Source organism: Leucoraja erinacea, chromosome 10 (assembly GCF_028641065.1).
Source record: "Leucoraja erinacea ecotype New England chromosome 10, Leri_hhj_1, whole genome shotgun sequence".
NCBI lineage: Eukaryota > Metazoa > Chordata > Chondrichthyes > Rajiformes > Rajidae > Leucoraja > Leucoraja erinaceus.
The window spans coordinates 38,293,292-38,306,755 of record NC_073386.1 but is presented as its reverse complement, the minus strand read 5'-3'; the positions used below and the strand labels follow the sequence as shown (position 1 = coordinate 38,306,755).

General features: G+C 41.1%; 1 protein-coding gene across 1 annotated transcript in view; it reads left to right on the top strand.

Annotated features, from left to right (window-relative positions):
- Nucleotides 1-13,464, top strand: part of rasal2 (RAS protein activator like 2) — a 318,544-nt gene that overhangs the window by 249,614 nt on the left and 55,466 nt on the right. The gene's annotated exons all lie outside the window — the stretch shown is intronic.

Here is a 13,464-nt window from a genome sequence, read left to right as displayed (position 1 = left end):
ATTTCTTAAGGAAAGATTAACATTTTTAAATAGCCTAAGTGTCCAAAGATTATTCACAAATAATTCACAATATAACATGATTTTTATATCTAATTTACATTAATTTATAGGCCAAATGGAAGGAATTTAGTGTTCAATTGCTGTAAATAAATGCCCATTTAAATCGGCTTTCTAGTGGGTTCATGTGAACGCGCGCTGGTTTAGAACGTTGACACCGCGCTGGATTAGTGCCCTCAAATGCCGAGAAAAATACTGCGGGATATAAAAAGCCCAAAATGAACTACTCGCTATAGATAACTTGATATATAGGGTTATATATATGCCCCATTTAATGTAAAAATAAGGTACATACCTTTAATTGTTTGCTTTATAAAACCCTGGGGCTGCGAGAGGTTGCGGAATGAGAGAGTAATTTTAAACTATTATAACTATATTATCGAGGCCTATAAAACTAATAATACCTTTTGCGACCGGGTCTTGCAGCGATTTTTCGTTAATGATTTACTAGGCTGAACATCTGCGATTAGTACAGCCTAGTAAAAATCGCGTTTTAAACCCGCCCCCTCCAAACAGCGCCAAAATCGCGGACCTGGCTGTGGGCAGATTCCCAATGGCGATTCAGGTAGGTTTTGTAACATACCTAGCATTAGTGTGACCACACCTGGAGTATCGTGTGCAGTTTTGGTCGCCAAATTTGAGGAAGGACATTCATGTTATTGAGGGAGTGCAGCGTAGGTTCACGAGGTTAATTCCCGGGATGGTGGGACTGTCATATGATGATAGAATGGAGCGTCTGGGCTTGTATATTTAGAATTTAGAAGGATGAGAGGGAATCTTATTGAAACATATATGGGGGGGCGAGGGGGGCGGGGGGGGGGGGGGGGGGGGGGTAGGGGGAGGGGGGGGGGTTGCAGCAGTCAGACATTGTCGGTAGAGTCTGTAGGAGTATTATTCTTTGGAAGAAAGTATAAGATTCCCTGCAAAGCCATTATCCTTGATAGTTGATTGTTGACAGTTTTTCAAATAGAATACTGCTTTCAACAAACAGGTGAAACTACCAGTGGATTTGAAAACTGAAACTGTGATGAAATGTCATCACAAGCACAATTTTCCCTTGTGGAACATTGAGCTGTATTCATCATTAGGATCCCTCGTATAATTCCTGCCCGTTGATGAGTTTGTCTCCGATGGGGCAAAGAATAACTCAGCAAATGCACAACTAATAAGGGAAAATTGTAATAGATTTGCTCCTCCTGATTAGTTATTGATGCTAGAAAATGTGTGTTTCTGAACTCGGATAAGCAGTGGAGAGTCTCTGGTTTGCGGAAGATTAAAAAAATTATCATGGTTCAACCTGATTGTCGTTGATCAAATCCATGCTAGAGATGCTGATTTTTGTGAACAAATTGATTGAGCTTGGTCTTATTGACCTTTAGATAATTATTCTGATCTCTATTCCCACTCATATATGGTGTGTCTTCAAAAAAGTCCTTTCAGTCATAAATAGCCCTTAAGTAGATTTCCTCCAAATTCCCCTCTCTCTGTTAAACAATTAGAGTTGTAATGTTTGATAGTCTCTACTTGTAATTCACTACTATTTATCTCCGTAATTAAGATGGTTAGTTCTGTATGCGCATCAGAGGTAGAGATTCGTTCAGATTATCCTCCCAACCTGTGCTGTCAATCAAGCTTCTTCATTCGATCCATTCAAATGTATAAGCATAGGGAAGCAGTGATGTATTTATTATTTAAAGATATCGATCTAATTGGACGGAGAAAAATTGTTGTCATAAAATCCCATTCATCTAGCACAAGGTTGCGAATTTTCAGTGTTGCAGACATTGACGTGTACTGATTTCCTTGCAGTTTCAATCCCCGGTTTAACACAGTTACACTAATGTTCCTTCTGCTAATTTATTAATGTTCATTAGTTGGCACCTTTTGTTATATTAAGCATCAACAATTTCTCTTCCCTACCTCTACTGTTTAGATTTCCTTTTTTCGTAACCTGATAGAAATCAAATATCTTCGACTTCAAAAAGAAAGCTTTAAATGATATTTTCTCCTGACTAAAAGAGGCCATTCAGCGATAAATTGTTCCACGGGCTTCTGTAGTAAATGTACATTGAAGTAGATCAATGTAGCTATTTTCAATCTGATTGAATATAATTTTGATAGTTCTGGTTGTCCTCTGGCGTTTAACCCAAGCAAATACTTTGCTACTTGAACTTGGCTGATCCTTCACACGATATTCACGTGTGAACCTTTTACCATGTATTACTGAAACCACTCAACAGCAGCATATTTCTTTCTCATGCTCCAGACTTCATTTATGGAGGCTAATTGTGGATGATTTTTACCATCTTGGACACAGACAAATGTGGGCTTATAGTGGTCTTTATTCCATGTTACTGATCTTGTTGAATAACTGATATGTAATTTTAAAATGTCAAAGTCCTGTTTCAAGTGGCCTCACTTTCAAGGAACAAAATTGAAAGTGATATCCAGATGAGAAAGGTTGTGAATAATTCAAAGCTAACAGGAGGAAAAGATTAACATGTCAGTATGAAAGTCAAAGATTTCCAATCACCTTCAGCCAGAAGCACCTTGTGAATTATCGATCTTAGTCTGTTCTGACAATCTCCATCAATAAGCTAATTTGATTAACTTTGCTTGATATCAAGAAATGTCCGAGTGCACTACATGTAACAGAGGTAATAGGCTCTGACTGCTTCCTGGCTGTAGTGATGTAGGCATATGTTTCGCAGCTGTCTTCCACTTGAGCCAAGCTGTTTTTTAGCTCTGAAACCCTAGAAACTGCCCAATGGTGTGTAATATTGTCCAGTTACATGTGGGCTCTTGTACATTTGCGAGACAAAATATGGACTCGGCGACTGTGGTTGCTAACCATTTAACTCCCCTTCCCATTCCCTTTCTGACCTGGGACTCCTCCATTGTCAGAGTGAAGCCAAACGTAAATTGGAGGAACAGCATCTCATATTTCGTTTGGGCAGCTTACAACCCAGCGGTATGAATATTGATTTCTCAAACTACATTTCTCCTATGTATTGCCTATATCACTTGTTCCCCTTTCCCTGACTCTCAGTCTGAAGAAGAGTCTTGACCCAAAACGTCACCTATTTTTTTTCTCCAGAGATGCTGCCTGACCTGCTGAGTTACTCCAGCTTTTTGAGTCTGTCTTCGGTTTAAACCAACATCTGCAGTTCCACCCTACACAGTATGAATGTTGAATTCTGTAATTTTAGGTGACTTTTACAAGCACTCCCTTCCCCCCTCTCCTCGCTCTGTCTCTCCCCACCCCTGCACCTCCCCATCCTCCACTGGAGCAACCAGTTGGGTAACCAGTTCCACAGTTCGCAACAATTTATATCTCTTGGGATCACACCATCCTTCGCCAACAATTGACATATCAGAGATTATCTGAAGTAATCTGTTGCCGGCCCTGACTTTTCCTGGTTCTTCTTGTTTCCAGTCTGAAAGGGGGTCCTGACCCAAAAAGTCACATGCATTTTCATCAGAGGTGCTGCCTGACCTGCTGAATTAGTCCAGCATTCTGTGTCTATTTTTGTCCACTTACATTCTGTCCATAAGAAGCAGGAATTACATATTTTTAGGTAGACAAAAGTGCTGGAGAAACTCAGCGGGTGCGGCAGCATCTATGGAGCGAAGGAAATTAGCAATGTTTCGGGCCGAAACCCTTCAGGCCCTTCAGGTTTTGGCCCAAAACGTTGCCTATTTCCTTTGCTCCATGGATGCTGCCGCACCCACTGAGTTTCTCCAGCACTTTTGTCTACCTTCGATTCCAGTTCTGTCTTAAACATTACATATTTTTATATTTCCATACATCATAAAAGGAGGTCAGTTCCCAGAGCATCAGTCTCATTGCCCCATATATTTCCTTGTAACCTATTTAGGGCTGGTAGAATAAGGGAACCCTGACTGACGCTAGATATTACGGCACTGGTCAATAAAAAGGAGGCACTTGACAGGTATAGGCCCTTGAGCTGAGATCAAACAAATTCTTGAGAAGTATGTAAGACGTACACTTAAGAGAGAAATGAGCCTGGCAAAAAAAAGAACATGAGATGGCTTAGAGATAAGGTGAATCCTAAGATATTCTCCAAATATATTGAGCAAAAGGATAAATAGGGAGAGAATAGGTCTCCTTAAGAATCAACGTGGCCACCTATGTGTGGAACCACAGGAGATGGTTGAGGTGTTAACCAAATATTTCTCATTGTATACTGTGGACAAGGTCATTGAGGCTAACAAATTAAGGGAAATGAATAGTGATATATTGGAATTTCAAAAGAGCAGTTGCTGGAGGTCATAAGGGCTATTAAGTTAGATAAATCCTTGGGGGCTGAGCATGTATATCCTGGGACAATCTGGACAAAAAAATTACAGGGCCCGGACAAAGATATGTGAATCATATTTAGTCATGGCGAGGGATCAGAAGAGGTGGCTAATGTGCCCTTATTTAAGCAGGACTGTAAGGGAACTTCAGGCTGGTGAACCTAACATCAACGGGGGAAAGGTTACTGGAGGGGATTCTGAGAGACAGGATCCAAGTGCATTTGGACAACAAGGACTGACTAGGTATAGTCAGCATGGCTTTATGCTTTGGAAATTGTGTCATGAATTTGATTTAGTTAATTGAGGATTGAAGTTTAGCAAGGCTTTTAACAAGGTCCCATGTAAACAAAAGAACTCAAAAGTGCTGGTGTAACTCAGCAGGTCAGGCAGCAAACCAGGAGAACATGGATAGGTTACGTTTCGGGTCGAGACCCTGTTCCAGTCTGAAGAAGGGTCTCGACCCGAGACGTCATCTATCCATGTTCCCCAGGCATGCTGCCTGACCTGTTGGGTTACTCCAGCACTCTGTGTCCTTTTCTGTATAAACTGGAATTTACAGTTCTTTGTTTCTCCCATGTTACAGGCTGGTGTGCATGATTAGATCACATGAAATCAAGGTGGGCTGACTAACTAGATACCAAATTGGCTTAATGGGAAGGAGTCAGAGGGTGACATTCAGAATGGAGGCCTGCTGGATCTGCCATTGTTTGTCATGTATATGAACAATTCAGATGACAATGTTGTTAACAATTTGCATATAACAGCAAAATCGGTGGCGTAGTGGCAATGAAGAGAGTTATCTAAGATTACAACTGGTTTAATGTTTTATGTGTCATTCCTAATTGTCACTGTAAGTCATGTTGTCACTTGTGGGCGAGCACCAAGGCAAATTCCTTGTATGCGAATAAGGGGAATGGTAAAAAAAACTGGAAGCATAAAGAGGCAGGACAAATCAGGGCCGGCAATAGCTGACCCCAGGCGAGGGTGTTCCCTGATAGCCAGATTGTTGGACAGATATGGTGCCCAAGAAAGATACATAGTTGCAAATTGTGACGCTGGTTAAGGACTTTTGGTGGAGGAGGAGGGTGGGGTGGGGTGGGGTGGGCGGGAGAGGAAACTGGTGAAAGCTCAGCCAGGGTTCAAGGAAAGGGAATGGGGGGGGGGGGGGGGGGGGGGGTTGAGTAAGTGGGGGAGGTGTAGGCAGGGGGAGGGGGGAAGAAAAGGATGGGGAAGGGAAGTTTTTGTAGAAGTTCCTAATATTGGAGAATTCAAGGTTTATACTATTGGTTTGTATGTTACCCTAGCAGAATATGAGGCACTGTTCCTCCAGTTTGTGTGTTGCCTCACTCTATCAATGGAGGAGGCCCAAGACTGAAAGGTCAGAATGGGAAGAGGAGTTTAAGTGGTTAGCAACCGGGTGATCGAGTAGGCCTTGGCAAAACTTGCGCACGGTTTCAGCAAAGTGGCTGCCGAGTCTCCACTTGGTCTCACCGATGAATAGCAGGAGACATCTGGAATACCGGGTGCAGTAGATGAGCTTAGAGGATGAGCATGTAAATCTATGTCTCACCTGGATGGACTGCTGGGGTCACAGGATGGAGTCGAGTGTGGAAGTATAAGGATAGGTGTTACATCTCCTGCGGTTACAGGGGAAGGTACATGGGGAGTGGTGGTTTGGGAGGGAAGGGATGAGTGAACCTAGGATTTGTGGAGGGAGTGGTCTGTGGTAAGCAGAGAGGGGTGGAGATAGAAAGGTGTGATTTGTAGTGGGATCACGTTGGAGGCAACAGAAATGTCGGAGGATGATGTGTTGGATGCGAAAGCTGGTGGGGTGAAAGGTGAGGACCAGGGAAACTTTGACTTTGTTGCATGTGCGGGGAGAGGGATCAAGAGCAGAACTACAGGACACAGAAGAGATGCAGATGAGGGATCCATCTATGACAATTAGGGGGGAAAACTAAAGAATGAGGACATCTTGGGAGCAGATGCGCCGGAGACAGAATTGAGATGTCATCTGTTCCCAACTGTGATTTGGCCTGCCTCTTTTCACTTCCAGTTTTTTTCCCACTCCCCCTTCTACAATCAGTCTGAAGAAGAGTCCTGACCTGAAACGTCCATCACCTATCCATTTTCTCCAGACGTTGCCTGGTTTGATGAGTTACTCCAACATTTTGTGTCTATCTTTGGTATGAATCAGAATCTACATTTCCTTGTTAGTACATGGTAATTTTACCTCTTCATTTAAATGTAAAAACTAGATAATGAGGTGAAATGATTTGTCCTTCATCAGTTTGAAGAGGGGTCCTGACCTGAGACATCATCTGTCCATTTCTCTCCATAGTTGCTGTCTGACCTGCTGAGTTCCTCCAACAGTTTGTAGATTTACTAAAAATTCCAACATCTGCAGTCTCTTGGGCCTTTGAGATGATTTGTCACTTCAATTCTACTTTGCTCATCTGTTTTTTAAAAGCATTTCCCATGAATATGTTTTTCCTTTTCCATATTTATTTCTTTAAATAATAAAGCATTTCCCTACTCTCCGTAAAAGGCTAAATGGCTTCCAGTCTCATGCATCTTGTTTGGAAAAATACTTTGTGCCTGCTAAATATCAAAATTAATCCATGAAAGTCACATATCTTTCTGGAATTGCTGAGAATAGATACCAATGTGCAAACATTATTCTACCATCCTGTGTGGTTGCAATTAGCATCTGTTTTGTTCAATTTGCCATTTCCCATTTTGCTTTTTTCAATCAGTTTCCTGCTTTGTTGCAGTTAATTAAAATTTTGTGGTTACCTATGCACACAATTCATCCTTGCACAATATTTTAATGAGGCATAAAATGGTTTAAAAAAAATCAAATCTTTTTTTTCTCTCCTGTTGTTTTAAAGATAAATTATGATGGTGTATATATCTTGTCCCTTGTTCCTAGTTTTCCACAATTAATAACCTGTGTTCTGGCCAGTAAATATATTTTATTGTACTCCTGACCATCCATCATTCTATATTTAATCCCTGTCACTACAGTTTGACTTGGCCAGAATCCAGATGAAAGCATCTGTATGAGAACATTTTACGCAGTGGGCTGCTGCACTCGAGCTCACTGCTCAGCTGGAGTGTGCTCAGAGAGGCTGAAGATGTCATGTGATGGACAGTCCTTCTGGAGGTGAAATTACTATTGTTCTTCTTAAGGGTCACATTGATTTCTACTGCTGTGATCGGTGTGTGATTCAGCGAGTGCTGCAGTAAAGAAGCAGCATTCAAGTGACTCTGCTGCTCGTGGCCCCTGCTGGCTTCAGACATTAATCTTTTCATAGGTGCATTGCCATAACAACTGCCCCAGGTGGGACAAAACAGTATACGTCAGGCCCATGTTTATGTTGTTTAAGAGCCAGTGATGAATTGTTAGTTTTGTTTGGAGATCACTTTCAGTCCCTTAAACAGTATGCTTCCCTGTGCTCTGCACATTGCTGATATATGAAAAGAACGATTCGCTGCTTCTTGTGCCTGGAAGGGAAGAAAATCAGTCTTAACACCATTGTGTACCAGGAAGAAATGGGAGTGTTTTGACCTGATCTCGCTATACAATTGCAAGGAGATTTAGAAACTGCCTTTTTCAATCCGTGTGATAGGTAGGACTTGGAAGTATCTTGTCTTCTTAAACAAGGATTGCCATCAAGTGAAGATATTTGGCATGTTCAGCAAAGCATTTTAAACAAGGGGAAGAAAAGTGTCCATCCCTCCAGTGATCAGAACATGGTGGACATTTGGCCCTGCTCTTTCAGGAGAAAAATCAGTATGTTGCAAGGCTTTGACTAAAATGAAGAGAATTACTTTGTTTATCTTATGGGAGAAGGAATAATAATTGGAGTTGGCCTGAAACACAGCCTGTGGTTGCGAGGAGGTTACCATCCTTTTGTGTGGGATATCGCAATTGTTGAAGTTAAAGTCTGCTCGAAGAAGGTTTTTTTTTCTCTATTCTCGTTGGAGTTTGTCAAGCGTTCAACCTTGCAATGTGGAAACCACCAGGATAGTTCATTTTAACAGACACAATGTTTTCAGGAACAAAACTATCCTTGATGGAATTAAGCTGTGAAGATTTGTAGGCCACGTGAGATCTTGAAAGTACTGGACAACCATCCAACTCGAGGTGTGTTTTGAAGATTGTGGCAAGAATTGGCTTTATTTTTGGTCTTGGGAGAAGGTGGAACGTGGAATCACTTTTTCCCCAAAGTGGTACCACCTATCATCATGATCTGGGGATGTTCTATTAAGTGGCTGCGTAGCTGTTTAATGTAAGTATCGTATCATGTCCATTTATGTAAGCAGTTGCTGGACTAAACAACAGAATTTTGAAAAAAAATGTGTGCAATTGATGTCTTTGATGATCTGACATGGGCATTGCATCTTTTAAAAGAAAAAAAAATCCCATTGCTGTTTTCTTTTGCTCCCCCTTGTTTCTATGCTGATTTTGTTCTTATTACCTGATGGAGTGTGGCCCATTGACATGCTGATAAACCTTCAGCTTTAATGCTTGTAACCTGCTACAAAATGATGAATGGCATAAGTGAATCTTTCCTATTGCTTTAATTTTTTCTAACTGCCTTGCTTTGCCCTGGCTGATCACATAAACATGTTCACCATGTCCATAATTGAAGAGCTGGAGATGCAATTCCAACTGTGATGGCCTTACCAAGAAAAGTGATTAGAAATGTAACTTCAGTCACAAACATGTATGTTGCAGTCTTTGTAAATTCACTCATACACCAAGTAACTGTTGCATCGTGAGAGTATTTAGTTTAGTAATGAGGAAAATTATAGTGACTGTCAGCTAAATCTATCTGTACACAGGAATTTCAAGATATCAGACGTTGGTCTAAATATGTTGCATTGATGTGACCCTCTGGGTTGGTGTTTCTGTGATGAGGAATTCAGTGGGGTCAGAGCTGAAGTGATTTTACGGCATCTCATACAGCCTCCTGTATTCTTATATATTAACCCATAGCTGCACATCAGGAATGGGTGCCTTACCTTGCGTCATATTTCTGGATTAGCCAACTTACCACACATCAGTGGAACATTTTATGTAGAATAATGAAAGTGTTCTATGAACTCTAATGAATAAACTATTTTTTGGAATGCAGATTCATTGTTTTAAAGAAAATGGGAATGAGTGCAGTTGTTTTGTGCCTGTGTGCACATTTCTTTGAATCGTGGAAAGAGATATAGCTCCAGAATTATTTCAAAGAATTTAAATTGCAAACATAAATATTATGATACTGCACATGGAGATTAAATCCCCATCTCAGTGTGAACCGTGAAAAAATTGCACTTTGCACGTTATTTCATGGAGCACAGTGAAGTGAGGAGGTTTTCTAGTGAACGAGGAAGTCGTTGAATCCCCTGTGTCTGAAGGGAGCATTGAGGTATATCCATAGTTGTGCATCTTGCATACGTTGTCCTTCCGAAAGGACATTGTGAGCTATATATTTTTTGTACTTATGCTGTCCTTATACTTATGCTGTTCTTATTCTTATGCTCGGAAGGTATTGGCAAATAAAAATTGTACTAAAGCAGAACAACAGTGTTCATTACTTCCTCTGAGTGAAATCTAACTTTGAAATCCCTGGTAAAGCACAATTGTTGGAGATTTTAAACAGAATACCTTTTATGTACTATTTTTAATCAAAGTTGTGGTGTCCAGTGCTTTTTCACATCCCCAATGTGTTTAATGATAGGCTGCTTGAAAAGGATTGGTTTTGCAGCATCTGACTGTATTCATGCTGCAGCTTCATATATTGTTTTGCATACATGCTGAGGTTTCAGTTTCCCAACTGAACGGAAGCATTGTCATGGCACTCATGAAACCTTACTTGTCTGTCTGTATATGTTTGCAAATCTATTCTCTGCATCTTTTTATGCTGGAGCAACAGAGGTGTTTGGGTAGAGCTAAAACATTTCATGTTTTCCCATTTGTCAGCAGAATAGACTTAAGAGCTGTATAGAGAATTAGTTTCTATTTTCAGTTATACTATATTTAAGGGAGTCCATCTTAGCTGTGGGGGATGCTCGTCAACTCCTGATCTTTGTCTTGTTGGGAGTTACCAGGCACTTCTATATTCAGTTGAAGAAATATAGGGAGCAGATTTTATCTCTTGCATTTACTTCAAAGCACCTATCTCGAGAATCAAGCGTGTTTAATTGTCATATGTCATGGCAGTGGAACATTGACATTCTTACTTGCTACAATTTTACTGGCCCATTCATGCAATAAAACACAAATAGATATTATACAAAGATCAGTAATACGATAAATTAATAAACAGTAATGCTGGGTTACCAGACCATAATAGTTCAAAACCAAAGTACATAGCGCAACCAAAACCAAGTCGAGGGTAAATCATAGTTGGTGAGTGTTGTAGAGTGTTCAAGAGCATGATGGCTGCTGAGATGAAGCTGTTTTTGAATCTTGAGGCCACAGTTCTCAGGTTCCTGTACCTCTTGTACCTTCTTTCCTCTGATAGTGAGATGAGAGTGGGGCTTGGGTGATTTGGGTCTTTGATGATATTTGCTGCCTTTTTGAAAGAGTGGCTCTTGTAGATGGTGGGAGGATTAGTAGCCCTTATGGACTGGGAAATATCTACCACTTTCTGCAGCTATCTTCGTCCCTGGGCATTTGAGTTACAAAACCAAACAGTGATGTATCAGTATTCGGCGATGTATTGAATCTCCTCAAGCTTCGAAGGAAGTAGAGGTGTTGATGAGTTTTCTTTGTGATTGCATCAATGTGCTGGGCCAAGGACTGATCTTCAGGGATATGCACACGCAGGAACTTGAGCTATTACTTTTCTCCACTACCCTTCCTTAGATGAAGACGGGTTCATGGATCCTTGGCTTTCCTATTCTGGTCAGCAGTCAGGTCCATGGTCTTGCAAATTCTGTGCATGTTCTGGCACAATTGGATTTTCAGTCTCTCTGACTCATTGTCACCTGTTATTTCATTAAACAATGGTGGTATCATCAGCAAATTTAAATAAGGCATTGGAACTGTGTCTGGCAACACAGTCATGGGTATAGAGAGAGCACATAGCCATGAGGTGTTCCTGTGTTGATGGTCATGGAGGAGGAAGTGTGACCAATTTGTATTAATTGTGGTCCGATGAGAAAGTCTAGGGTCCAATTGCCGAGGGAGATGCAAGTACCCAGATCTCTGAGTTTGATTATGTCCATTAGCATTGCTTTAATAAGCAGGCGAGGCATGGTGGCTGCAAGTGTAAAGAGAAAGCAAAAATGTAGATGATTTTTACAGTCAATAATTGCTAAAATATTGAAGATAATTTTAATTCTTCAAGGTTACCATGTTTTTATTCTCTCCCAACTTCTAAGCTATTTGACTGAAGTTGTAAACCATTAAGTTTGTCATATGATGACAATTTTTTTTTCCAGTTTATCATTGGAAATAAGTTATGTCAACTAACGACAATGGTTTATCCCTTAAGCAAAATGCAAATTGATTCCTCCCATTAATTAGCAGATTATCAGGCTTCGAGCCAATACAGTCAGAACATTCCCAGCTTTGGTCGCTGCTCAGGTGGATTTGTGTCATAGAGTGATACAGTGTGGAAAATCCCTGTGGCCCAACTTGCCCACACCGGCCAACATGACCCAGCTACACTAATCCCACCTCCCTGCACTTGGTCCATATCCCTCCAAACCTGTCCTGTCCATGTACCTGTCTAACTGTTTCTTAAACAATGGGATAGTCCCAGCCTCAACTACCTCCTCTGGCAGCTTGTTCCATACACCCACCACCCTTTGTGTGAAAAAGTTACCCCTCGGATTCTTATTAAATCTTTTCCCCTTCACCTTGAACCGATGTCCTCTAATCCAGTGGTTCCCAACCTTATGGCCCCTTAGCTCATGGCCCCCTTGGGATCTTTTAATTTTTCTGTGGCCCCCCCTGACATTATTAGCGGAAAAAAAGTACTTCAATATTATAATACCTTCCATAAAAATATCAGTGTCTATTAATTGCACATATATTCTCTTTTATTCTATTCCACAAACATCAAAAATATTTCAACTACATAGATTTAAATTTATTAGAACTGAAATTTAGGAAGCAACAGGGTGGTAGCTCTGTGGCCCCCTTCATTGAACCCTAAATCCCCAAAATATTCTGTGCCCCCCCTGAAATTTACCATATGGCCCCAGGTTGGGAATCACTGCTCTTATCCAAGAGATCCAGCCTACTCAACCTCTCCCTGTACCTCAGACCCTCTAGTCCTGGCAACATCCTCTTAAATCGTCATTGAACCCTTTCAAGCTTGACAATATCTTTCCTATAACGTGGTGCCCAGAACTGAACACAATATTCTGAATGTGGTCTCACCAACATCTTATACAACTGCAACATGATCAATAGTCTGACTGATGAAGGCCAATGTGCCAAAAGCTTTTTTGACCACCTTATATACCTGCGACTCGACCTTCATGGAACCATGCATCTGCACTCCCAGATCCCTCTGCTCTACAACACATCCCAGCGGTCTACCATTTACTGTGTAGGTCCTGCCCTTGTTAGACGTCCCAAAATGCCGCACCTCATACTTCTCTGTATTAAATTCCATCAACCATTCCTCAGCCAATTGATCCAGATCCTGCTGCAATCTTCCACAACCATCTTCGCTATCTGCAAAACTACTCATATTTAGTGGTTAAGGATTGAACCATATTTTCTGCCAGTGATGGCAATTGGAATTGAAATTACACTGCTTACATTTTGCAACAAATGGTGAATGTGTTGGCTGTCATTTTCGTGCCCTGCCCTCAAGCTGATACCTTGCATTTTCTATCATGGCTGATGTATAGAATCACCAGTGGAATGAGACATTGGGGAGCTCCTGATGCCAGTTATGGGTTGTGCCACTAAAACGAGGGAGAAAAGCTGAATGGAAGCAAATAAGGATGCTGTATGTTCTTTCATCTTGTAAAGTTATCTGAAAGATAATCGCTGCAGTTAAGTAATTTATTGGAAGGGAAAACAGACTGCTGACGGAACTCAGCACATCAAGGAGTATCTGTGGA